Genomic DNA, 26,402 nt, shown 5'->3' on the forward strand with positions numbered 1-26,402 from the left:
TTTTTTGAATCATGGACCCCTTTAAGAATCTGATGAAAGCTATGGACCCCCTTCCCCCAAAATATTTACATAAACACAACTTTGCATGCAATAAATATAATGTACTTTATTTATCGAGATTTGATTATCTCATACATATATGACATACACAAAGTGTTATTAAACTTTAAAGTAAACAATTTAAAAAAACACTCCCTTTTTTATGCAAAAAGTAATGGCCACTTATTCAAATTATGAAATGCAATCCTCTTGTGCAAATTTAAACAGATCTACTACTACTATGTTTTTGTACTACCATTACTACTTCTACTACATCTACTCTAAATCAACAGTACTGGGCTGTATAGTTAATATAAATGTTCATTTTTATCTATCCCTCACAGACACTCTGAAACCCATTCAAGGACCTCCTAGGGGTCCATGGACCTGAGGTTAAGAACCCCAGTTCTATGGTAAGTTAAGTTTTCCCCTTTTAATTGGTTGGCTCCTGCCATGTGCAGACATTTAGTGTGTTTGCAAGTTTTGCTTAACTTTTTGTTGCAGTGCTGGAGCCCCCGGCTGTGTCAATCATTTTAAGTGGTAGGCTTCTGGCTCTACAGCTCTGAACAGCATTAGGCAGATTCAGATAGATAGAGATAGATAGATAGATAGATAGATAGATAGATAGATAGATAGATAGATAGATAGATAGATACTTTATTAATCCCAAGGGGAAATTCACATACTTGAGCAGCAGCATACTGATACAAAAAAAAAAAAAACAATATTAAATTAAAGAGTAATAAAAATGTAGGTAAAAACAGACAATAACTTTGAATAATGTTAATGTTTACCCCCCCGGGTGGAATTGAAGAGTCGCATAGTTTGGGGGAGGAACGATCTCCTCAGTCTGTCGGTGGAGTAGGACAGTGACAGCAGTCTGTCGCTGAAGCTGCTCCTCTTTCTGGAGATGACACTGTTTAGTGGATGCAGTGGATTCTCCATAATTGATAGGAGCCTGCTGAGCGCCCGTCGCTATGCCACGGACGTCAAACTGTCCGGCTCCATGCCTATTCAGTGATGGATGGATGGAAATCTTGTTTGATTTCTTGTTTGTCAGTACTGTTTTTATTTGCCAATGTTGCAAAAAATATTGCTTAGAAAATAGCAGGGGCAGATGTCGAGGTTTTCAAATAAAGTATTCCTAAATCCACACCAAAACACAGGTATAAATAAAGTGGTTTAACAATAAATATGCCAAGATGTTTTGACCTTGTAGCATCCATAGTTGGGTATTTTGGGTGCCCATTGTGTTACTTTTTTTTTTTAAACAAACTTTTAGCTGTTAATTTTAAGATTTCTAAACATTTTTTGTACTATAATTAAATCAATATTTTATTTTAATTATCTTTTTTTAGTTTAATATTTTCAAATATTAAAATCTGCTTAAAGCAGAACAGTTGTTTTATTCAATGATAAGGTCAGAATATAGCTGAAAACTCTGTGTATCTTACTGAGTCAGCAGTCTGGCCATACAAAATTCCCAGGTTTCCTCTGTGAGTAGGACAGCAGGGACAAGACTTTCAACTGGGATTGGCCACTTAGAATAAAGCTACAGCTTGGTGGAAAAACCTGCTGCTACCACCAATTCATATTACAGTTTAGTTAAATGAAGCAGCTTGTCAAAAGTCTATCAAAAGATGAAGCATGTTTTATATATTTGTCTGTCCACAAAGTTTCTGTGTTTGTCTGAGGTGAAATTGAAAGGGGGCATTTTAGACAGACCTCATAATAGAAAACTGATTTCTGAAACAGAATTTGATGGTGCGATGAATGGCCTGGAACGATAGGCTTAGCTATCATTCAAAGAAGCAATTTCTAAGTTTTTAGGTAACAATAAAGTTCCAAATTATAAAGAAATTGCAAAAAAAAAATAGTTAAGTTTAAGGAATACAATGTAATATGATCACTAAAGTTCAGTTTTTGGATTTGCATTTGGAATTTTTCACTAAAAATCTTTGAGCATTGTGTGAAGAGCAGGGGGAATGATTTCTTTCAGGATATGAAGGCAATGGAAAGAATGTACCAGGGACATTGGGATGTCAGTATAATGGTGGACTGCTGCTGGGGATGCACCAGAAAAAGCTTTCAATCACAGGCTACCAAATGAAGTTTTGGATCACAAAAACTAAGAGGTGACAAAAATGAGAAGTTACTGTATATGTAAGTCAATAAATATGTATTGTTTTCTGTGCACACATTTTACAAAGATCACGTAAAATTAAAATTTTATACTGATTTATAAAAATATTGTTTGCATCAAGTTAAGTACCCTTTTACTGTTATCGCAACCATATACTGTACAAGTACATGGTGTGACAAAAGTACATGCCTTCAAGCCCATGGTGTAAAGTGCAACAGCACAAGACAGCATGAAGCATAACACATTTTACAACAAAGTGCAGAAGACAACACAGTGCAAAACAGAGTTCTGTACAACAGCTCATATAAGAAATTATGAACTTATTCCCTTAGTTGTTAGGTTATTAAACAAAGGTATTTCACTAACCTAGTTCCAAAAATTAGAATATAAGAAGAGTTAAGGATTAAAAGGATGAACAGTGTGTAAAGCTCAGCAAGAGGCAGTGGAGTCTTTAAGGAGCCTGTCAGCCTGGTGGGTAGAAGCTATTAAGCGTCTGATACGGATACTGCAGGAGGACAGAAATGTTAAGAAGGGATTGAATAGAATTTGTCACAATGATGGATACTTTACAGAAGCAGCGTTTATTAAGAGTGACCCGGAGGGAAGGCAGATGTACACCAATTTTGCACTTAGCTATCCATACAGTCCTCTGTAGTATCTTACACTCATTAATACATTTTTATTTCAATGTAAACTATTTATAGCAATTTTATTTTGCAGGGTTAAAAGGGTGAAATATAAAATGGATGGATGGGTAATTCATATGGAACCTGCGATAGACTGACCTCTCCGCCTTGCTACCAGTGTTGTTGCGATAGGCTCTCACCGTAAACCAGAACTGAATTAAGAGCTCTGAGAATGCTGTGTTAAAATTAGAAGTGAGATATTTAAAGTGGACAGAGGCTAGGGATCTGTGCCGGCAATCAGAAGGTTGCCGGTTCGAATCCCGTAAATGCCAGACGTTGGGCCCTTGAGCAAGACCCTTAACCTGAAATTGCTCCATCCAGGGTATAACGTTAAACAATATCGAGCCTGCAACGTAGGTCCTTCAACTTACATAGGAAACTTTTGAGATTGGGGGAAGTTGGTAGTATGGTGGCAGTTTTGGCACTCCAGCCGCTGTTAAAAAGAACTGCTGGGATCCGGAGGTGATTGGTCGTGTGGTGGGTGCGGCAAGGCGCTGTATCAGTGCATGCTCTCTATTTAAAGTAATAATGAATTATATGGAGTTATATAATATTTAATTAAAATTTACATAAATAAATAAAATATGCCAGTACAATTCTGGACAATCAACGGTGCCTTTACTAATAACCCATACAATTTAAAATATACAGAAATGTGTACGTGTACTTACTTATTGTGAGCAACTGGCCTCAAACTGAGAAGGGTATTGTATAAATGTTGGAATACTTCATTGTCTTATATAGCTGACTACCTTTAAATAGATCATAAACGGCATCTGAACACAACACAGCAATTCAGGCAAAGTCATATGTATATACACAGGAAGGTACAGGTACTTTATAGACTAGGCAGTGCCTGAGCTAATTTTTCAAGTAAGCAATTGGTATGTAATACTACATAAGGTTGTTTTAAAGCCAACATTTTGTTAAAGGGTATAACAAAATGAAAATACCACATCGGTACGGTCAATATTAGCACGTCCGTTTTTATGACGATGTAAGGAATAGTGCAATATCCTAAGTGCTAACATATGCGTGATATTACAATATAATATTCGTGGTAACACACCTGACTTGCTAGAAATGTACACCTGCAAGCGTGCAGTGCGAACGCTCGCGATACAGTCTGACCACTTCTCGTGCTCACCACTTTGCTCATATTAGGAGATGGTTTTGCAGTGGAATTTTCCCACAGTGCTTCAGCGCAGCAGCGTAACGGACTGGTCAGAGGTCTGCGGTTGCTGTTTTCTGCTGCTGTTGTTTGTTGTCTTTTGAATAAAATTGCACAAGGTGAGTGTAACTGCATGTTTAGTTTATTTGCATGGTGCCCAAAGCAGTTGGTCAAGTTTTGTTTTTGTCTTCCTTTCATCCTTCGATGTTTCAGGGCTGTCCGAAGTCGTAGCTGCGCAGGTCATTTCAAGATTGTATTGTGAACAGAAATACGCAACTTAAATGTACTGTGAACAGAAATACGCAACTTAAAAGAGTAAAGGTAAAAGGTTTTAATATTGGATGTACCCCCAAAACAGGATATTCCTGCGGGTCAGAAATGTTGTGTTTCTCAGACGTAAGTGAAAGTCTGGTAACTGGGAAATCCATTTATTCATAACGCCTTTTTTAATTCAGGACATCGTTTTATTTTATTTTTAGTTTTTTAGTCGAGGTCAGATAAAGCTGGTTCTGAAAGTAGTATACAAGCAATGTTTATACAGTTACTACTACTCGACTGTAAGTTTTAATGCCTCTTCACTGTTTAACTTATTCATAGATTGATTATGTCCGTGGTTCATTTTCCGCATCCAGGATTATACGGTACACACAAGGAATGTTGGGGTTCACGAAATTAGGTGGAAAATATTTTGGGCAAATTACCATCAAGGATTGTATACACAAGAAATGCTGGGGTTCACGAAAACAAAAGTTTGGTTTGATATACAGTTCACCAGCATTTCCCAGCTCATGCCACAGTAGGAACGAGTTTGTGTAATCAGTTGTATATTTTAGCATTTGTATGTAACAATTATTGAACAGGTAAGCTTAAAATTGTGTTTTACTGGTTACTTAACGTGTAATGCTCATTTAACCTAGTAAGGCCTTCCCTCTCTAAAAATGATATAATTGTTAAACAGAAGGAGGAAATTGTAAAGCACATTGGACTGGTGTTCATCAGTAAATGCAAATAAAACAACTCTTTGTTGTCTTGGGTTGTAGAGTTTAGATTTTAATGGTATTGAAAAATCATCCTAAAAATCGTACTTTTTTCTTCATTTCTCTTTTTCCTGAGTAATGTTATATTTAATATGATTTCTACATTAACAGGCCATCATTTTGTTAAGAAGATAGTAAACAAGACAGATAAGATGTTGAGTTGTGTGGATAAAAGTTGGGGTTTTCCCCAGAACTTTGTTGTGTATTCTATAACCTTTCTGGGGAAATTATCCCAATATACATATTTCAATCAAACATTCTAGCTTTAGAAAAGTAACATTGAAAGAATGACAAATTATCTTGCATTGTATGTATTAGTTTGAAATTTTACACTGCTAACATTTAATGACATCACACTTTTATTTTAGCTATATCAATGCTATATATCAGAGTTTTAAACTCGATATTTAAAACAAATCCAAGTGTCACTATATACATGATTGAAAGTGTTCTCCAAAGTCATTTAATCCTAGAGACTAGAGGATGCTCAGTGAGGTGGGTTCCAAATGACATGAGATCATTCTGGAACTACACATGTATTGTAAGGGTGTTGTTACCCTCTTTCAAACATCAAGAGCAAAATCTTTGAAAATTAATAAGTCTACTGCTAAACTACACTATTATAATTTGCTTAAAATCTTTCAAAAAAAGGCTGAATATTTTGTCTGTTTAACTTGCAAGATTCCAAATTCAAAGTCCAAATTCATATAATTGTATGTTTTTTTAAAGTTGTTTTAACATCTTGATTACATGAGAGAATGTAATTTTGTCATGGATATCAAATCTTCTTGTGCTTCAAAAAAGTACAGCATTTTGTAGAACTAAATAAACTCATTGATTTTTTAGTTTTGTGTTATCTGTAACCCAAAGATAAAATTGATTAGAAAATAGCTAGTACAAAAATTCAGTTCATTTGCAGTATTCTTTTATTTTAAAGCTCACAGAGTTGCATTTCCATATGATGTGGAAATTGGTAATGAGGTGGTACTGCAGTGGAGTGGTCAAACCGTTGTGGTGGCCAAGTGTAAAAGCATACTATTGCAGTAAGCTGTGCATTAGGTGGAAGCAGCAATAGATCATTGATTCAGATTTTGCAGTTTCAGTAGCACTGTTGTGAACTAAACAGGATGAAGGAAAGTAGACTGAAGTCTTCTTTCTAAAAGGCCAAATTTATAGAAGCAAATGCTGAAGCCGTGGTAATCATACAAGTGTAGAAAGCAGCACCCTTCATAAACACTAAGGTTCTCACTTTTAACACCTGCAGTTGCTGGTTATCATTGCCTGGACGATGTCCGATTGTACGACTAGAATTTGTAGGAATGACTGATTATATGACTGTCTTGTGACTTTACAGCACAGTTTTAAATTTCCTATTGTGCTGCTGGCAGCCAATCCACATGTAGCACACTAGCATAATTATGAGAAATAATAATAAAAAAAAAAAACCATTGTTTTGGCTTTAAAGATCCCTGAGCCTGTCCACTGTCTGCACAGTCCAAAACACCTGTTTCCTTCACTTCTTGTTCTTTTGTGTTAATTTTTTTCGTGTATGTTTGATTGGGCACTTATCTGGTTGTGTGCATTGCTGCTGTGTACATTTGACTAGGTGTTATTTGTTTGTCAGCTCTTGCTTGCTCAGAACTTAGAACAAATTCAAACCTGTTTGATTTTGTTGTGGTTAGATTGAGAGCACTATGACTTAGTCGCTGGGCAGGTGCTATGACTGTGTGCTTATCTCCTAGAATATGTAAATTAGGCTATCAAGATACAGTAACATGGCTGGCAAGAGAAAACAGACATTGACTGAACAGCCATATTAATTGTTGACACCTACTTAATTGAGAAACACTTTTTTGAGATAACTGTGTTCAAGGCAGAAATTAAACCTGAAATGAGCCATCGTGAGTCCTACTCATGCACACACCACACTCACATGAAGCCTGTGTAAAATTGCTAGATAACCTAACATCCTCATCTTTAGGATATGGTGGAAAAACCTTAACAGACATGGGACACGTATTAAAAAAAAAAAAAATAGACAGCCATTGGATTCTTCATGTCATCCATGACAGCTAGAGAGCTGAGATATTGAGGTAAACTTCTGGAGGAGGGAAAAAAGACATAGCAATGAAGTTTGGAAGTAGGTGGCAGGATGAGGAAGTAATGATGAGGTAACACCATTGGAAGAGGTTTAAGAAAATGAGGAAAGAGATCCTTCTGAGACCTTTAACAGAAAGGATTGGGACAAATGTAGTGTGACCACTAGGATGCATAACAGCGCCCCAACCCCAGACAACCACAAAGACTAAAGTCCTTGGTTCGAATACAAGTATTTATTATCATAAATACCTTACAAAGACCTCCAAAAATGACACAACTACATGTATTCTCTCTTCTCTTTTCCCTGTCCTTCCACTCCGCTCTTTGTTTATCTTCCACCTGACTACAACTCTCCTGGATGTGGTTGCCCGACTTCATTTATTCTAGACCTGGGAGTGCTTCTGTTGCTAGGGCATAGCCTGTTGGAAGCATGTCAAGCAGAATTCATCAAAAGGTGTGAATCCCCACATCACCCACTTGTGGCACCCATGGAATCTTAACAGGTTCTGCTCCATGGCACCACAATTTCCAGCCTGCACCATGGGTATCCATTTTGGTAACAAGGCCCAAGAATGCTGCCACCTAGCATGCTGGGGAAACCATAGCCATGTCCCATTGTCTCTACTTGTCCTTCCAAAGTACTGCTCTCCCAGCCGGGTAACTGGCTGTTCTCCTTGCCCACTGGGATGCCAACACATTCTTTATAGTGTTTACATCTTCTGCCAACCTCTTGGAGAGAACATGAAATATTCATCCCATGTGCCAGCTCATGAGTGTTGTCCATCTCAGTAGCTTAAACCACTGAGACACAGTCAAATATGCTGCAACTCAAGTAAGAAGATATTGGTACTGAAGTGCTAAAAGTAGCTCCAAAAGAGACATCAAGTAGAGCCCCCATGACACTACACTTTTTCCAGTGATTTTCATTCACAGACTTAATATTCATAACTAGCCATCACACTGCTTTTTAATGATTTTTAAGCACAGGGAAAAAAAATGAACATTTGAAAAATCCGTAATTTAATAAACCACCAAGAAAAGTAACATTGCAACAATGCTTGCTACGAACCAACATACAATCATCGTTCAGTACGCACTGCCTTGTGCCCGCCCCCAACGCTTTTGTCTCTGCTACAGTCCACATGCACCTCTGAGCCACGTTGTCTTTTCATTGTTCTTTGCGGTTCCGGCTGCTTTTCTATATATAATCCACCAAGTCACCCGACCATAGTAGTAGCGAGGGGGGGTGTGTACAAAGGGCAGGGACGTAATCAGTGCGAGCGTATGACCCGCACTTACTGGGAATTCCTCGTTTGTGAGGAACAATTGCAAGCCCCGGTCTCCATTACGAATGGGGTTCAACGGCTTACCCATGCCTGTTGGCGCCGGGTAGACACACGTTGATCCATTCAGTGTAGCGCATGTGCAGTATCGGACATCCAAGGGCATCACAGACCTGTTAATGCTCAATCTCACGTGGCTGAAAGCCACTTGTTCCTCTAAGAAGTTGGATGCCGACCGGTTGGCGATTGCATAACTATTTAGCAGTAGGGAGTCTCATTCGTTTTCGGAATTAACCAGACAAATCGCTCCACCAACTAAGAACGGCCATGCACCACCACCCAGAGAATCGAGAAAGAGCTATCAATCTGTCATTCCTCTCCGTGTCCGGGTGAGGTTTCCCATGTTGAGTCAAATTAAGCAAAATTTGTGTGTGGTGAGTTGTTGTGTCCGGACACATGAGCAGGCACTGTGAATGCCTTGAGAGCGTGGGTGGACACGTGCCGGGGAATAATGAGTATCTATATATCTTCTTAGATATAGAAAGCATTCTGATGCGGTGTTTGGTGAATTGTTGCAGTTTGTGAGTTAGCAGTTGTGATAGTTTTACACTCCAGTACATTACGGTGAACACTGGTAACAGTCGGGCTGGCGGGCAGGCGTTCTCGTCCCATCCATATTACTAACCGAGAATGGTAAACCGGATGGCATGGACGCAGGGACACGGCGATGGGACCATGAGACGTACTGCGCAGGCGCGTACAGTGCGCGTCTCATAAACCGCACGCGAAGTCTTATCCACCGCGCACGAAGGAGTCACGGCCCAAAAACGAAAGAGCTCAACTGACGTGAATGAGTAATGAAGCAACAACGCTCCCATGGCTAACGACTACCGACACAGCCACACAAATAAGAGGACTCTGCGCTGCAGCCCAGATTCAAACGGAAGAGGCTACGGAGGCCCCACGGGTCCATAAAGTACGGAAGGCGCAGGCTTCACCGCCATAGTGTGAGTGGCACTACTGTGGAGTGAAGGCACAGGCGTCACCGCCATATTGTGAGTGGCACCACTGCGGAGTGAAGTAAATGCGCGTCTGAAACTGCGGAAGCAAAGCAGGCACGGATTCAAAACGAACGAGCTCGACTGACGGATATACAAACAATGTATTTCAGGATACCCAACGCCGGGGGTAGGCGAGCGAAGTGAGCAGGGGGCGGACCCCCCTTGTGCTCTTTGAGTTGGTGGGTGTGTCTCTGTATCGGTTCAAGTTGTTGGGCGGTGCTCTGTCGTTTGTATCCCATGGTCGGACGACTTGGTGGATTACATATAGAAATGCAGCCAAAACCGAAAAGAATAATGAAAAGTCAACGTGGCTCAGTGGTGCATGTGTACTGTAGCAGAGACGAAAGCGAGTTGGTGAGTTGTTGCGTCCGGGCACATGAGCAGGCACTGTGAATGCCTTGAGAGCGTGGGTGGACGCATGCTCGAGTTGGTGGGCTGGGCTTTGTGAGTTGACTGACATGGCTATTTTTTGCGTATCCCATGGTTGTCTTCCGGCAGTGTGAATGCCTCGAGAGACAGGGTGTCCTTGTTTGGTGAGTCGTTGCAGTTTGTGAGTTAAAAGCTGCGATGGTTTTACACGTTTGGTGAGTTGTTGCAGTTTGTGAGTTAAAAGCTGCGATGGTTTTACACGCTGGTAACAGGTCAGGCGTTCTCGTCCTATGGTCTTAGAGTTGGTGGGCGTGGCTCTGTGTTGTCGGCGGGCGTGGCTCTGTGAGTTGTCGGCGTATCCCATCGTCTTAGCGTTGGTGGACGTGTCTCTGTGAGTTGGCGGGCGTGGCTATATCGTGCGTATCCCATGGTTTTCTTGCAACTGGTTTTGGCAGATACATGCATATCTTTTTGAAAGTTTGGCCCTGTGCTTTATTAATTGTCATCGCAAAGGCCAATCTAACAGGAAATTGTCTTCGTGTAAAAGTAAAAGGCAAATTATCCGCAACAAACAAACTGTTTTGCATGCTGCATACAGCGATTAACACCCGCAACAAATATGCCTCTCCTTAGATGGTCCTGCCGTGTCCACCCTCGTTCTCGAAGCATACACACCGCCTGGTCATGTGCCCGCTCGCAAGAGCATAAAAGTAAAAGGCAAATTATCCGCAACAAACAAACTGTTTTGCATGCTGCATACAGCGATTAACATCCGCAACAAATATGCCTCTTCTTAGATGGTCCTGCCGTGTCCACCCTCGTTCTCGAAGCATACACACCGCCTGGTCATGTGCCTGCTCACAAGAGCAACTCACAGAGACCCGCCCACCAACTCTAAGACCATGGCATGTAAAACAGTTTGCGATGGTGGACACGGTCGTGTGTCGTAACCGAAAAGAATAATGAAAAGTCAACGTGGCTCAGAGATGCATGTGGACTGTAGCAGAGACAAATGCGAATGACGGCGTGTTTTGTGAGTTGCTGCAAGGTGGGCGTGGCTCTGCGAGTTGTCGTCGTATCGAATGGTCTTAGAGTTGGTGGGCGTGGGTCCATCCTGCGTGCTCCATGGGTGTCTTGCTCGCTGGCAGCTTAGTGAATTATATACAGTGGAACCTCCGATCACGAACGTCTCGAAACACGTACAAATCAGTTTACGACCAAAAAAGTTCGCCAAACTTTTGCCTCGGTTCACGACCACACACTCCGTATACGAACAAGCCAGTTTCCCTTTCGGTTTGTACATGCTCAGTCTCTCCCTGTGCATTTCCTGTGCAGCGAGCGAGCGAGTGAGCGAGAGAGAGAGCGTGACACATACACACACACACACGCACGTGTGCGCGAGACAGAGACACACACACGCGCGCGCACACACACACAGGCGCAAGAGAGACACACACACACACACACACAGGCGCACGAGACAGAGGAACACACACATGAGACAGAGACACACACACACAGGCGCGGGAGACAAAGGCACACACACACACACACACAGAGGCACACGAGACAGAGGCACACACACACACACACGTGCGCGAGAGAGAAGCACACACACACACACACACACACACACACACACACACACACACACACACACACACACACAGGCGCGCGAGAGAGAGGCACATACACAGGAGCGCTAGAGAGAGACACACACAGGCGCTCCAGGCTCGTGAAAGAGAGACACACGCACACACAAAAGAGAGAGCGAGCGAGCGAGGGCTGGACGCATAAGGTAGAAAAGGCTTGTTTTTGTTTTCAGTTCTGTTTACAGCTATCGGTTCGTAGCTTGTATTGTTGCAATGTTACTTTTCTTGGTGGTTTATTGAATTACGGATTTTTCAAATGTTCATTTTTTTCCCTGTGCTTAAAACTCATTAAAAAAAGTGTTTTTAGCAAGCAGTTCCTAGCACTATAGTGTGAACTATTGCAGTGTTAGTTTTCTCTGTTGTTCAAGGTTTTCTCATTGTTATTCAATGTTTTTACATTTAGTTTACTATTATGCTGTGCATTCTATGGTATAATTATCTATATTTGTGCTTAAAAACTAAAAATATATATATTTACATACAGTTCGTACGGTCTGGAATGGATTAATTGTATTTACATACAATCCTATGGATATGAATAGTTTTGGGTTATGGAACAAAACATCTGAGTTTCCATTATTTCTTATGGGGAAATTCACTTTGATATACGAGTGCTTTGGACTACGAGCACGTTTCCAGAACGAATTATGCTCGCAAACCGAGGTTCCACTGTATAATGCATAGAGCGCAGCTGCAGGAGAGCACATAATTTGGACCTCGCAAACAGAGGAGGGGCTCATATGCCTAATGTCTCATACCACAACTGAGTGGGGCGAAAAAAGATAAAATAAAAAAAGCTGAGACTGTGGCTCATTTTGCTTTAGCTTTTGCATGAGCACCATGTCAGGCAGTAGATTATGGACTGTCATAAGAACGGGTAAGCTCACAATACTTTGGAAATGTAAAACTTTCTGGAAAGTCATTACCAGTTCTCTTAATTTGATATATGCTGCGATTTCTACACGTCAAATCTTACAAGCATAGGTGATGAGATCAATAACTGCAGTTGTCAAGTTTGACTTTCCCTCTATCTAGAAGTAATATGCCACCAGCTTATTTGTAGTTTAAATTTCTTAATCTCAGAATGGAGGCGAGGGCAGATTTGGAGCTTTGCTGAGAAAGTACTGTTTCAGAGGAATGGTGAATCATCATGGGCTGCATTTAATGCAGCCCACAAGTTTGTGTTTAGTGTAACATACATGTCGATTACATACAGAGCAGTGCTTACATAAAGTGACATTTTTTACTTTAACAGTTAATTTACCTCAGGCAGCTGCAGCTGGTATACAGTAGAAGTGGCCTGCATACCTGTGCCTCTCATGGGATTTGACTACCCTTTTATTCACTATCTGTTTTGCCATCAGGAGCACCTGTTGGATGAGTAAAAGAGGAAAACGTACCAGTTGCATCTAATTGAAGCTGAACCGAAAATTTCTCTGTGTTAAAATAGACAAGTTCCCAAATCTGTCAGTGCTTTCAATAGAAGGTTTTGAAATTTCAAAACTGTGCAGTATTTGGAATATCTAAATAAAATCTGAATCTTTCCAACACATTTCCTTGAGGAATAAGTGCCAATTTCAACAAAACAAAATCGTCCACAGGGAGCTCAGTTTTTTAGGCATGCATGCAGGCAGGCAGAAAGGCTTGATGATCAAAGTAGATGCTTTTCACATGAGTCCAGTAAATAATACAATTCCATACATTATCCTTCTCTCTGTACCCAGTGTTATGTTATATTTTATAGTGCAAGGACAGTATTAAAATAGATTGTGTATTAGGTGCAAGTGCATTGACATGTTTTATTGAATGAAATAAAGATAGTACAATTAAGAAGAGGAACATTTTGTGAGCACTTGTGTCTCATTATCTTCATTCTTGACATTAATGCATTTGTGTAAGTGATTGGAAGGACGTAATAGCCAGCTGTGTTGAGGCTATATGAAAAATTTTGTGTGTGACCTTCAGTTCTAATCTGGTTTTCTTGCTTCTTTCTGGGGGTTACCATTTCAAAATGTACTTGTTCTGCAGCTTGTATAGTATTGTACAAGGAAAAATATTTGTTTATATGCAATTTATATCTGTATAACCAATTAAAACTTCAAATAGAGTGGCATAATTATTAATTATATCTGCTACACACTGCAGTGCCCCTGAGTATCTCTTCTCTGCAGCAGATAAGTTATAAGGAAAGAGAGGCTGTTATTGCCAGGGGCATATGGATACACTGGAAGCTTTTAATTGCAAACCCCAATAGGCCTTTATTTTAATTACTGTTTATGGGTCTGTTGTCTTGTATTTTGCATATCACAACAGAATGGTAAAAAAGGCTGGACTTGCTGTATGTGGAAAGCATTTATATAGCACCTTTTTTTATCAAGCAGCACGTTATATGCAGGCAGAAAAAGGGACAAGCTTGTGATGCTTTGGAAATTTGAAACTGAGCTGAAGTTTGCAGTGTCAGTAAATTTGCCATGTCCTGTGATTTCTAGTTATGTTAACTGACATGTTCATGCAACAAGATCAGCTTCTGCATTTGTCAAGTTTGGCATTCTCCTCTGATTAAAAGTTGTGTAATATGCCACCTGCTTAATCTGCCGTCTTAAAGGCAACAAGATCCTGCAGCTGCAGTTGTCAAGTTTGACAACTAAAAGTTGTATAATGTCCCACCATATAAAGAGTGTAATTTTTTTTTTTTTTTAATTTCAGTCATCATTTTCAAAAGTAAAGAACAAGTTGAAAACCAGAAATAGTAGATACAGTATGTGGAAGAGGGATTGTTAAATTAGAGGTTAACTAGATGGGGGACTCTCCTTGCTCAAATTTCCCCTTGATTTTCTTAAAGGAGCCATTACATATAGGAGTAACTTCATACTGATAGCGTTGGACTGCATTCAGTTTTACAAATGAACAGCTCTCAGAAAAAAATGTACAATTGTGTTTAGATATGTTAGCAGAGTTTAGAAAATTAAATGATGCTTTGTTGAGTTTGAAACCTTTTTTTATAAGTATATTAAGTCATTGTTAATGGTAGTATGGCCCACATATAACCATTGCTGAAAACTGTTGTAATGTGTTTTTGTATTTTAAGTAACTGCTTTATCCATTCAACAAAACCTTGTTTGCTACAAATGTTATATTAGCCTTACATAAAATGTTGTTTTCCTGTGTGCAACATTAGCTTGAAATTCCGATATCTACAAATGCAATGCTTGCAGAATGATCACATCTTTTAGAATGTAATTCTGCAAAAAAGAAATGTCCAAATATTGGTTCATGTGTTTTGTTGTATTCATTTTACTTAATTAATTTACTTTCGTGAATATATTAAGTCTATTTTTGTGTTCTAAGTTGAGTTGTGTTCATTGTTCCTGGGCACCTGTAAAAAGGAAAAAAATATGTAATATATGAAATTGTATTTGTTAAACAAATTTATAGGTTTGCTCACATATAATATGAAAAGCACCTACAGTGATTGACTGATCTGTCTGTCCACATGAAAACTCTACTCTCAGTGGACTAATTTGATTGAAACTGATACTTATTCTTCAAGAAAATTAGGGGGCTTTTTCCCCCTGCTCTCTTCGCTCCCCAACCCCTGTGCCTGCGCTACGCGGTAGCCATGTTGTGGTTCTGCCGCTCACATATGGGGATGCGGATGTACAATTTCCTATTTTACATTACAGCAAGTAATTAACCATATTAAAAAATAGTAAAACATAATAATTTGTTAATAAACATGTTTCATGTTGCATTAGTTATTCGTTGCGTAATACGATTTTTTTTCTTTTTGGCTTTGAAATTAACATGCAAAAGCTTTTCAAACTTAGACTTTTACTGTAAAACTTCAGTAAAAACAATTTTTTGAAATACATTTTCGTCAATATTGCATTGAATTTTGATTCTGTGTTTGAACTTTCATCGTGACAACGCAACATATAACTTTTCTTTCTCTCCGTTAAATAAATATAAGTATATATATATATATATATATATATATATATATATATATATATATATATAAGTATATGGAAAAAGGAAGTAATAAGGTAATTTTGGCAAAACAGCAAAAGAATATGATGCATTTAAAAATGAACGACCCAAAGATGAAAACAGCAGTGATTTTTTGTGATTAAAAATATATACAGTGTACACACCCCAGCCCCTTCCAAAGTTCACATAATTGTCCAGTGTTCAAGTTGTATAATTTATAAAGAGTGAATGAATTGTAGAAGCTGGCCAACCAAAGAATTTGAAAATTTAAATGTAAAATATTTTTACAGCCAGTACTGAACCATAATATATAACAATAAAAAAAAAAGGACTTCAACAAGCTCACTCGAGTCCGCTAGTTATAATTAAATGCAGAATTCATGTCTGGGTGGGGCAGAGTGGTGGCTCTGAGGCTAGGGATCTGCGCTCGTGGTTCAGATCCAGTAAATGCCAGAAGTGACTCTACTCTGTTGGGCACATGAATAAGACCCTTGACCCGTAATTGCTTTGTGCTGGGAACGCTGTTAATCTGCTTCCAGCCCTGCAAGCAGGTCTTATAACTTGCAGGAAAAACTTGTGGTATGGTGGCAGGATTGGCACTCCACCCACCAATAAAAAAAACCCAAAAAACCTCACACTGTTCCAGTGTGGTGCTGAGGTGTCACCCATTGCATTGCTGCACTTTTGTCCCAGTCCAGGTGGTTCATCGTGTGGTTGGTGAACACGCTGTATCAGCACATGCTCCCAACCTTTCTCTCTTGTGTTTGGGAGACTATCGCTGTCTCTAGACAAATCGTCTAGATAGATAAATCGAACCTTTATACGTGACAGATGGCGATCTGTATAACTAGTTTTCACGTCTTGTTCATCCAATTGCTGTGTTCTTTCACCTTTCAAAAGTCAGTGTGATTTATGCAAATTCCTTTTACAACCGGATGTCTAGCCTTCAGGGGTGCCGCTGTGTTATGGTCCAGGTTGGCTCCATGCTTTCTGTTGGCTTCTGGGAACCTCTTGAACCCGTAACTGTAGATAATCAAGATGAGCCGGGCAAATGAGGAAACGCATATTCAGCAATGTGTTGATGCAAAAGTATCAAGTGCTTTAAGTATATTATGGATTTCTTCTTTTTTTTTATTTATTTAAAGAGCTTCTGTAAAAAGCCAAATTTTCCCCTGGGGACAAATTTCTATAAGTCTATCCATCCGTCTGTCCATCCATCCACAAAACCATGTCCAAACAGTGCAGTCCAAAAATGATCTTCAATAAATAATCTGTTAAAATCAGTGAATGTGATGATTAAAATTCAAATAAATATATTGCAGTAAAAATGAGATTCAAACACACTACAGGAAGCAGTTCTATAAAACTCACAAACCCAGGTGCATCTTTGTTAAAACTAATGTCTTCTCTGCTTACCCCTGATGGGATCCGGCAGCCAGAGGAGACACCTTACTGACAGGCACAGCCAACCTTTTAACTGGCTTGGGTCTCTGCTGCCATCACATGCTCCTGGCAGGGCACCACACCAAGCCTTGCTTCTCCAACTCCCTCTACTACTCCTCAGCCTCATGAGGGAGCCCTCCTGGAGAAGTCTGTCACTCCTGCTCCCCAGATTGTTCAGCATGAGTGACCTTTGGTCCCCTCATGTGCAACATTTATGTATACAGAAACTTGTCTTTTGTTTATATAATAACTCTAATTTCATCCTGTATATGTGTGTGTATGTGCGTTTATGTAAATGAGTGAACCAAGTGAAGGACTTGTTACTCATCTTAGCTCGGCTCCTCCTTCGACTCTGATGGTCTAAATTGCCACAACTTTATATTGGAATAAGCACATTGAAAGAGTGAATGAATTTCAATACAATGAATATTTGTGCTTTTCTTAAGTTTTTAGAATGTCTCTAAGTTTTGTTATATGTTCTTCCTTTTGAAAACATATTTTCAACATTCAGTATCTCTTTGAGGCAGCTTTCATTCTAGCATTCACATACAAGCCAACTGTATCATTTGTATGCTCTGATATTGCCTGAATTCCCCTACAAAACTTACATAATTACATTTTTAATTAGAATGAATCCTAAAAATTTCTGTAAAGTGTCATGTCAAGTAATGTTTCTTAGCTGTGTTCGGACTGAAAATCTAGAAATAAGGTATAACATGACAAAATGACTGCAATTTACCAGAAATTTTATTCGCCATATGTTTATTGATTTGAAGGTGGAGGTTGTTGTAACATATCTTAGACATCATCATATGTGAAAGTGGATGGGACCACAGTTTAAGTGTTTCTCTCTAACATATGCACACACTCATCCAGAAATCTTTCACTTATACTGATTCATAAACAGAGGTAGATTATAGTGATGTGGAGCTATAGTATACAGCAGAGAATCTTACATTTCTTTCAGCAGAAGTTCTGTAGCATGGTGGAGAATGATAGTAGCCAAGTTCTCAATGCTCACTTTTCTGGTCAAATGAAATGTCTATCCATACTACGTCCGTACACAGTGAGTGTTTTCAGCTGTCGTGGATATTGTTACAGCATAGAACATCATGCATATTTGAGAATAGCTATGACAACTACAGTAGAACCTCTGATCACGAATGTTTCCAAACACGTACAAATCGGGTTCCGATCAAAAAGTTTGCCAAAATTTTGCATCTGCTCTCGACCACACGCTGTGGTGGCGAACAAAAACACAATGAAAAAGATTCACAGACTTCCCTATTTTTTTTTTTTTTTTTTTTACCCTATTTTTCTCCTTATAATAAACAAATAAATTAAGCACAATTTTAATACACTGTACACAATTACTAGGATTATACTAGTTTACCATTTTTTCCTATGGTTTATATGAATCAATGTGTATTAGGTTCCTTATGTTTTTTCCATTGCATTCTATTTGCTATAGTTTTATTTACTGTGTTTCAGTACTGATGGTGTGACTGCAGATGTAAAAAAAAATGTTTATGCAGATATTAGTTATAAACTGCTGCAGCTATCATTCATATATCAACTTGGTCACTTACTGAACTATGAAGATATCAGTTGTTTTATGTAGATAAATATTTAACAAGGAGGACAAAAGTTAGTATTCTGTTTCAAGGCAGTGTTGCATTTCCATATAAAGACTAAACATAAATATCAAATTTCAGTTACACAGGGATAAAATTTTGTAAAAACATTAAGTGAAGCCAGAGCAGGCAAATTTAACATTGCGTAAAATGTGCGAATTAGATAATAAGCATTACTTAACTTTCTATTTTTATTAGAACTGTTACCCTCAAACCTGTATGACTGTAGGCCTTCTGAAATTAGGTACATTGTCTTGAGAGGCTGGGCAAGTAGATAGTATCCAGCTTAGTTCCTGACTTTACAGTTTACATTTTAAATAATTGTTTTGAATTCTTCACAGATTGAGAGAATTAACTAATTGTCTATTGACAGAGCTCAGCTATTTAAAAACTAAGTCAAATAATCAGCAAATGTGTAGAACTCATAAACTGTACAAGTATATACAATCATATGAAAAAGTTTGGGAACCCCTCTCAGCCTGCATAATAATTTACTCTACTTTCAACAAAAAAGATAACAGTGGTATGTCTCATTTCCTTGGAACATCCGAGTATTGGAGTGTTTTCCGAACAAAGATTTTCAGTGAAGCAATATTTAGTTGTATGAAATTAAATCAAACTGGGTGTGCAAAAATTTGGGTACCCTTGTAATTTTGCTGATTTGAATGCATGTAAAGTATCTCACAAAAGTGAGTACACCACCCCTCACATTTTTGTAAATATTTTATTATACCTTTTCATGGGACAAAACTGAAGATATGATACTATTATAAAGTAGTCAGTGTAAAGCTTGTATAACAGTTTAAATTTGCTGTCCCCTCAAAATAACTTAACACACAGCCATTAATGTCTAAACCGCTGGCAACAAAAGTGAGTACACCCCTAAGTGAAAAATGTCCAAATTGTGCCCAAAGTGTCAATATTTTTTGTGGCCACCATTATTTTCCAGCACTGCCTTAACTCTCTTCGGCATGGAGTTCACTAGAGCTTCACAGGTTGCCACTGGAATCCTCTTCCACTCCTCCATAATGACATCATGGAGCTAGTGGATGTTAGAGACCTTGCACTCCTTCACCTTCTGTTTGAGGATTCCCCACAGATGCTCAATAGAATTTAGGTCTGGAGACATGCTTGGCCAGTCCAGCATCTTTACCCTCAGTTTCTTTAACAAGGCAGTAGTCGTCTTGGAGGTGTGTTTGGGATCGTTATCATGTTGGAATACTGCCCTGCGGCCCAGTTTGTGAAGGGAGGGGATCATGCTCTGCTTCAGTATGTCACAGTACATGTAGGCATTCATGGTTCCCTCAATGAACTGTACCTCTCCAGTGCCGGCAGCACTCATGCAGCCCCAAACCATGACACTCCCACCAATCTTGCTTGACTGTAGGCAAGACACACTTGTCTTTGTACTCCTCACCTGGTTGCCGCCACACATGCTTGACACCATCTGAACCAAATAAGTTTATCTTGGTCTCATCAGATCACAGGACATGGTTCTAGTAATCCATGTCCTTAGTCTGCTTGTCTTATGCAAACTGTTTGTGAGCTTTCTTGTGCATCATCTTTAGAAGAGGCTTCCTTCTGGGACGACAGCCATGCAGACCAATTTGATGCAGTGTGCAGTGTATGGTCTGAGCTGACCCCCCACCCACCCCTTCAACCTCTGCCGCAATGCTGGCAGCACTCATACATTTATTTTCAAGAGACAACCTCTGGATATAACGCTGAGCACGTGCACTCAACTTCTTTGGTTGACCATGGCAAGGCCTGTTCTGAGTGGAACCTGTCTTGTTAAGCCGCTGTATGGTCTTGGCCACCGTGCTACAGCTCAGTTTCAGGGTGTTGGCATTCTTCTTATAGCCTAGGCCATCTTTATGTAAAGCAACAATTTTTTCAGATCCTCAGAGTTCTTTGCCATGAGGTGCCATGTTGAACTTCCAGTGACCAGTATGAGAGAGTATGAGAGCGATAGCACAAAATTTAACACACCTGCTCCCCATTCATACCTGAGACCTTGTAACACTAACAAGTCAGACACCGGGGAGGGAAAATGGCTAATTGGGCACAATTTGGACATTTTTCACTTAGGGGTTTTCTCACTTTTGTTGCAGCAGTTTAGACATTAATGGCTGTGTGTTGTTATTTTGATGGGACAGCAAATTTAAACTGTTATACAAGCTGTACACTGACTACATTGTATCAAAGTGTCATATCTTCAGTGTTGTCCCATGAAAAGATATAATAAAATATTTACAAAAATGTGAGGGGTGTACTCCCTTTTGTGAGAAACTGTAACTGCCCAATACTGATACTTGCAACACCAAATTGATTGGATTTAAGCCTTGAACTTCATAGACAGGTGTGTCCAATCATGAGAAAAGGTATTTAAGGTGGTCAATTGCAAATTGTGCTTCCCTTTGACTCTCCTCTGAAGAGTGACAGCATGGGATCCTCAAAGCACCTCTCAAAAGATCTGAAAACAAAGATTGTTCAGTATCATGGTTTAGGAGAGGACTACAAAAAGCTATCTCAGAGGTTTAAACTGTCAGTGTCAACAGCAAGGAATGGAATCAGGAAATGGAAGGCCACAGGCACAGTTGCTGTTAAACTCAGGTCTGGCAGGCCAAGAAAAATACAGGAGCGGCATATGCGCAGAATTGTGAGAATGGTTCACCTCCAATGACCTGCAAGAACATCTTGCTGCAGATGGTGTATCTGTACATCGTTCTACATTTCAGCGCAATTTTCACAAAGAACATCTGTATGGCAGGGTGATGAGAAAGAAGCTCTTTCTGCACTCGCGACACAAACAGTCACTTATATGCAAATGCTCATTTAGACAAGCCAGGTTCATTTTGGAACAAAGTGCTTTGACTGATGAGACAAAAATTGAGTTATTTGGTCATAACAAAAAGCGCTTTGCATGGTGGAAGAAGAACACCGCATTCCAAGAAAACACCTGCTACCAACTGTCAAATTTGGTGGAGGTTCCATCATGCTGTGGGGCAGTGTGGCTAGTTCAGGGACTGGGGCCCTTGTTAAAGTCGAGGGTCTGATGAATTCAACCCAATGTCAACAAATTCTTCAGGATAATGTTCAAGCATCAGTCACATGGCTCATAGTTTAGGTCATCTTTATACTGATGACCCAGACTTATTGTACACATATTTAAAGCAGTACGTATCTGGAGGGCAGCTTGAGCATCATCATCTACAAGGAACATCTTCCTGATAAGGATCTTTTGAAGTGTTGTTTTTGTTCTGAGCCATGTAAGCCCGAACACCTTTTTATCACTTTAAAGTATGATCATATATACCATCCTTGGTGTAAATGAGGGCCTATGACCTTCTATTAATGAATAATTCTTCAGAAAATGAGCTGCTATATTGTACAGTGCCATGCTTGTTTTGGTGAAAGAGTATGATCATCCAAAACAATTCTGTGGAATGTGTGCTGGAGTTGTAGTTTTTTGTTGTCATGATCATGTGCATTTTCCTTGTAATAAAGATAATGATTTTACAGGATTTCAATTACAGCAGATAAAATTAACATTAAACTGGTCTAAGTCAATCACCACATTAAACGTTAAAGGTGCAAATTGTAACAGAGTAACATGACTGTAGGTGTTCAGAGAGGTCTGCTTATAGAACAAGGCAACTGCGGGTAGCACAGATAGGCAAAATGGAAACCACTGGCTTAAATTACTGCCCTTTATTTTACCCCAGGTGTTTAGGATTATCTCTGCAGAGGTTAATTTTTTCGTAGACCACAGTACATGCATATCTGATGCTAATTTGCATTACTTTAATAACAAAATTAACAGGTGGTACTGGCTTAAAACAGTATTTTAGATGTTAACCTGCTGTCATGATCTGGCATTTGTTTTTAACCAAGTAATTATTTCTCTCAAATATGCAAATTTAATGGTTGTATTAGTTTTTCTGATTTCACATATTTTTAACATTGTTTAAATTAAATCACGTTGTCCCATGATGCTATCTTGTTCTTTTGTGGACGATGCAATGTTGAAACAGTTGTTTTTGCTGGTTTCTATGCAGTTATCAGGCAGGATGGTTGAGAGTGTGTGATGAATGTCATCATTACCACAGTAGTATAAAAGGTCAGCATTGTAATCTTCCTCATTAGTCCAAGTTTCTGGATTCAAGTCAAAAACCCTAGCGCTAATTTCCTTGCTTTATAATTGATTATCTGTTATAGATGTTTTCTCTTCTTTTTAATGTTAATCGTGTATTTACATTTTGGCTTTGTTTGTGTGCTTTTCTGAGTTTTTGACTTACTTGCTACACCACCTGGCTACAGTTTTTGGTTTTCATGTCTTGAACCTATTTCTCAATTCTTGATCTCTCTGTTTTGACCTACACTAGTATATGCATTGTTTTCCCTTCTCCATATTACATTCTTCATTTAGACTGCTGCCATTTAGTGTAGTCAGTACGCCTGTCAGCATAGCCTGCCTGGCTGAATATATCTATTTACTGTGTTAGGTCCAAAGAATAAGAGATCAAGGTTACTTTGACCCAGGTTTGCATTGATCTGCCTGTATACATAAAGAGACAACACTGACAAAAGAATGGACAATATATTGAATATCTGTGGTCGTGCCTAGTAGTGGACTGATTCTTGTGTGACAAATCTAACATAATCGTGACTAGCTGTGAAAGTATGCCTCTTTTTTTCATCACTTCTATGGCCATAACAAATTGCAACATTGCTCAAAATGTGATTTGCTGGTGATAACCCACCATCACTTTACTTAAAATATAACTATCCCCAACTGCTGTGATTGTTACTATTTGTACTGTACTTCCTTATAAAATTACTTTATTGATTACATAAACCGTTCATTCAGTTTTACTTTATTAGTGTCCTCCTCTCTAACTTACATAGTTCGTTATTATTTCTAGTTCTCCAAAATGCATACTACAGTAATTTTCCTCAAAGTATTAAAACAAATTCATCAACAATAAAATCTGTTTAAAAAATGGTTATGATCAGGACCGAGTTAATGTTTTTTTTGATTCAGCCTCTTTTATCTCTACTGGCTCTTGGGGATAGTATTAAAACATCATTTAAACTTTGTTTGTTAATTCTACGCACAAGTTTCTGTAGAATGGCAAAATTTAAGAAACACATTTATTGACCCCTGCAATTAGCGATATCACATCATAAAAAATAGAGAAGTTTGTTGTAGCTTTGTGAACATTTGAAAATTTTGTATTTGACAATAAACTAATTTTAAGCTACGAATTGTAATGCATGTTTCGTATCAGGATTTCACTTGTACTACTTTTTGTTACTTTAACACCAAGAGCAAGAACAAAGTTCATGGAATGCTTTACTTGTATATTTATTTCATCAAGTGTAAGAGACAAAATATTTGCACCCTTAACAGTGCATTTATTAAAGCTTTTTTTTATACATTTGTGTTTTTTTAAGAGACAGGTTTATTCCATTTTAAATGAAAAGGTACTAAACAAATTGAGCCAAAACTTAGAACTAAAATGAGTGTGTTAAAACAGACCTCGGAAAAACAGTGCTTAAATTATAGTTGTGCCATCTAGACGAAGACATGGACTGACAGCAATCGGTGGACTTAATATCACCATGGTCTTTTTGACATGTCCCAGATCAACACAGTTTACATGTGCTAAACAAAACCAACTGAACCATGGAATTTTTTGGTTGGCTTAAAGAAATGTTTTGAAGAAGGTAAGAGAAATTAAACATCTGTGTTTTGGAACTAGTGGAAAAGCACCATTATACTGTATATTGCCAGAGGTATTCCTTGGGTGCAAACTTTATGCATACCTTTGTTCATTGGCACCATTGTGGTATTTTTTGTTTTGTACAGTATAACATTTTCACCCCATTGCTCTGTGACTGCAATTCTTTAGGTTTCCAATAGTTGGAACATCATGGGGTCAGTGGAACATCATTGTGTGCTTGAGACTTACACAATAAATTAGGTGACCTTTATTATTTATTGAATGAATAATATTGAGCTATGCAAGATTTAAACAAGTTTTGAAGTGAACTGTTAAGTAAAATACAAGAACTATCATTGCATTGCTGCCTAACCAGATGATGACGACCAGCTTTTCCCACTAGATGGAGCTCCTTTCACATGCATTCTTTAGTTTTCTTTTTTTTCTTTCTGGATTTTTTTTACTATTGTGTTAGAGTAAAGGCTTCGTAAGCTGAGCCATTCTGAGCTTGTCGGATCTGTGGTTGATCTGTAAAGTTTCATAATTGTATTTCTTCTTTTTGCACTAATAACAGACCTCTCCAGACATTGTGCATTAAGTAATGCACTTTCACTGTAAGTATGTAACACACAACTCTGAATTGTGAGTTTGAGAATATCATTTTTATTTACATATGGTAACAGACATCTGTTTTCATACTAACCAAATGATGTTTCCCTCATTGTGTCATTAACAGTGTCTGTGAGTTAAAACAGTAAACCACTGTTTATTGTTTTTAAACTCTGAAAATACAAATGTTCTTATAAGAATATACTGTCTTCTTTTAAGCACTTGAACCTTGGTGTTGCTTAATTTGCTCAAACATAGATGTTGCCTTTGATAATGAGATCTCCTTTATTGGTTATAATGAGACCTGCTTTTTCCAACTAAGAAAAATAGTATGAAGAAGTCTTCTTGATATGTATGATACAGAGGCTAGTTCATGCATTTGTTTCAAATACAGCTTTACTACTGTGAATTCTTTACTCAGATTATTCAGGTCATTTTATTTTAAGACTTTTGAATTCAAAACACCACTCCAAGGGTTGTTGCTAGAAATATTTGATTTGTTTGATCCCTTCATAAAAATGTATAAACTAAACTGCTCAGACAGTGAACTATATCTTACGGGTCAAATTAGGAAAACTGCAGGCTTTTATTATAATGCAGTTATTTCATCATCATCATTTTAAAACAGTAATGCTACAGCACTATTGGATTCCTTATGTTTGTTTTTAGTGTAATGTTTTCTTTCTCAGAATATATACTGAACCTTTTCCTATAATGTTCAAGTTTAAAAATATATTCAGAGTGATTCTGGGCCAGTACTTTGTAGACATTTTCCAGATCCTTCATGACCAAAGGTCTATGCTTTTAATTCAGTCCACAGTTTGACAGAATGCTGACAGAAAGGGCCATTATTAAGTGCTCATTTGTTTTCATTCCAACATTCCTTTGTTGATTGTGAGATATAATTAGAATTTTGTTATTTTCAGTCATGCAACTATGGCCAAGCAGCAACTTTTCAACAAAGGCAACAAGTTGTTTCATCATTATGTCCTGATACTTGATAAATTTCAGAATTACAGTGATTTTAACAAAGCCCGGTTGTTATTGGCAGCATGACAGCACAACACCATTAATTATCCACAACCACTTTGAGTTTGAGGTTGTTTTCTTTTTGTTGCATCATCTACTGACACCAGACATATTTATCATTAATGTGTTAAAAAGACTGAACCAAGTACTCCATTCCAGTCAAACTCCCAATAGTGTTGGCAAAGTCTAGCCACTTTACTAGAAAAATTGTTATTCTGATAATAAGCTAATTAATTATGGCAAACAGATTGTTTGCAGCACATAATTTTTGGTTTGAAGATTTGCTGACCCAAAGATGCAACTGGGGTGCTAGGCATCAATTTGCTTTCAACTTTTGCATTTATAGGCAATACATTTGTGTTGCCATCCTAGTAAGTTATCTAATTGTATTCTGTTTTGATCTTTTGTTGATTGGCTTAGTAATTCTAAG

The 26,402-nt window shown here is 38.4% G+C and overlaps 1 protein-coding gene across 2 annotated transcripts in view; it reads left to right on the plus strand.

Annotated features, from left to right (window-relative positions):
- Positions 1-4,026: 4,026 nt before the first annotated feature.
- msrb3 (methionine sulfoxide reductase B3) overlaps positions 4,027-26,402 on the plus strand; it is a 205,226-nt gene continuing 182,850 nt past the window's right edge. Inside the window, exons 1-2 of one of the 2 annotated variants that reach the window (XM_051923564.1) lie at positions 4,027-4,158; positions 4,253-4,360. The gene's annotated coding sequence lies outside the window, so the exon portion shown is untranslated. The remainder of the gene's footprint in view (positions 4,159-4,252; positions 4,361-26,402) is intronic. The other variant, XM_051923570.1, reaches the window with a different exon arrangement.

Source organism: Erpetoichthys calabaricus, chromosome 1 (assembly GCF_900747795.2).
Source record: "Erpetoichthys calabaricus chromosome 1, fErpCal1.3, whole genome shotgun sequence".
Lineage (NCBI taxonomy): Eukaryota > Metazoa > Chordata > Cladistia > Polypteriformes > Polypteridae > Erpetoichthys > Erpetoichthys calabaricus.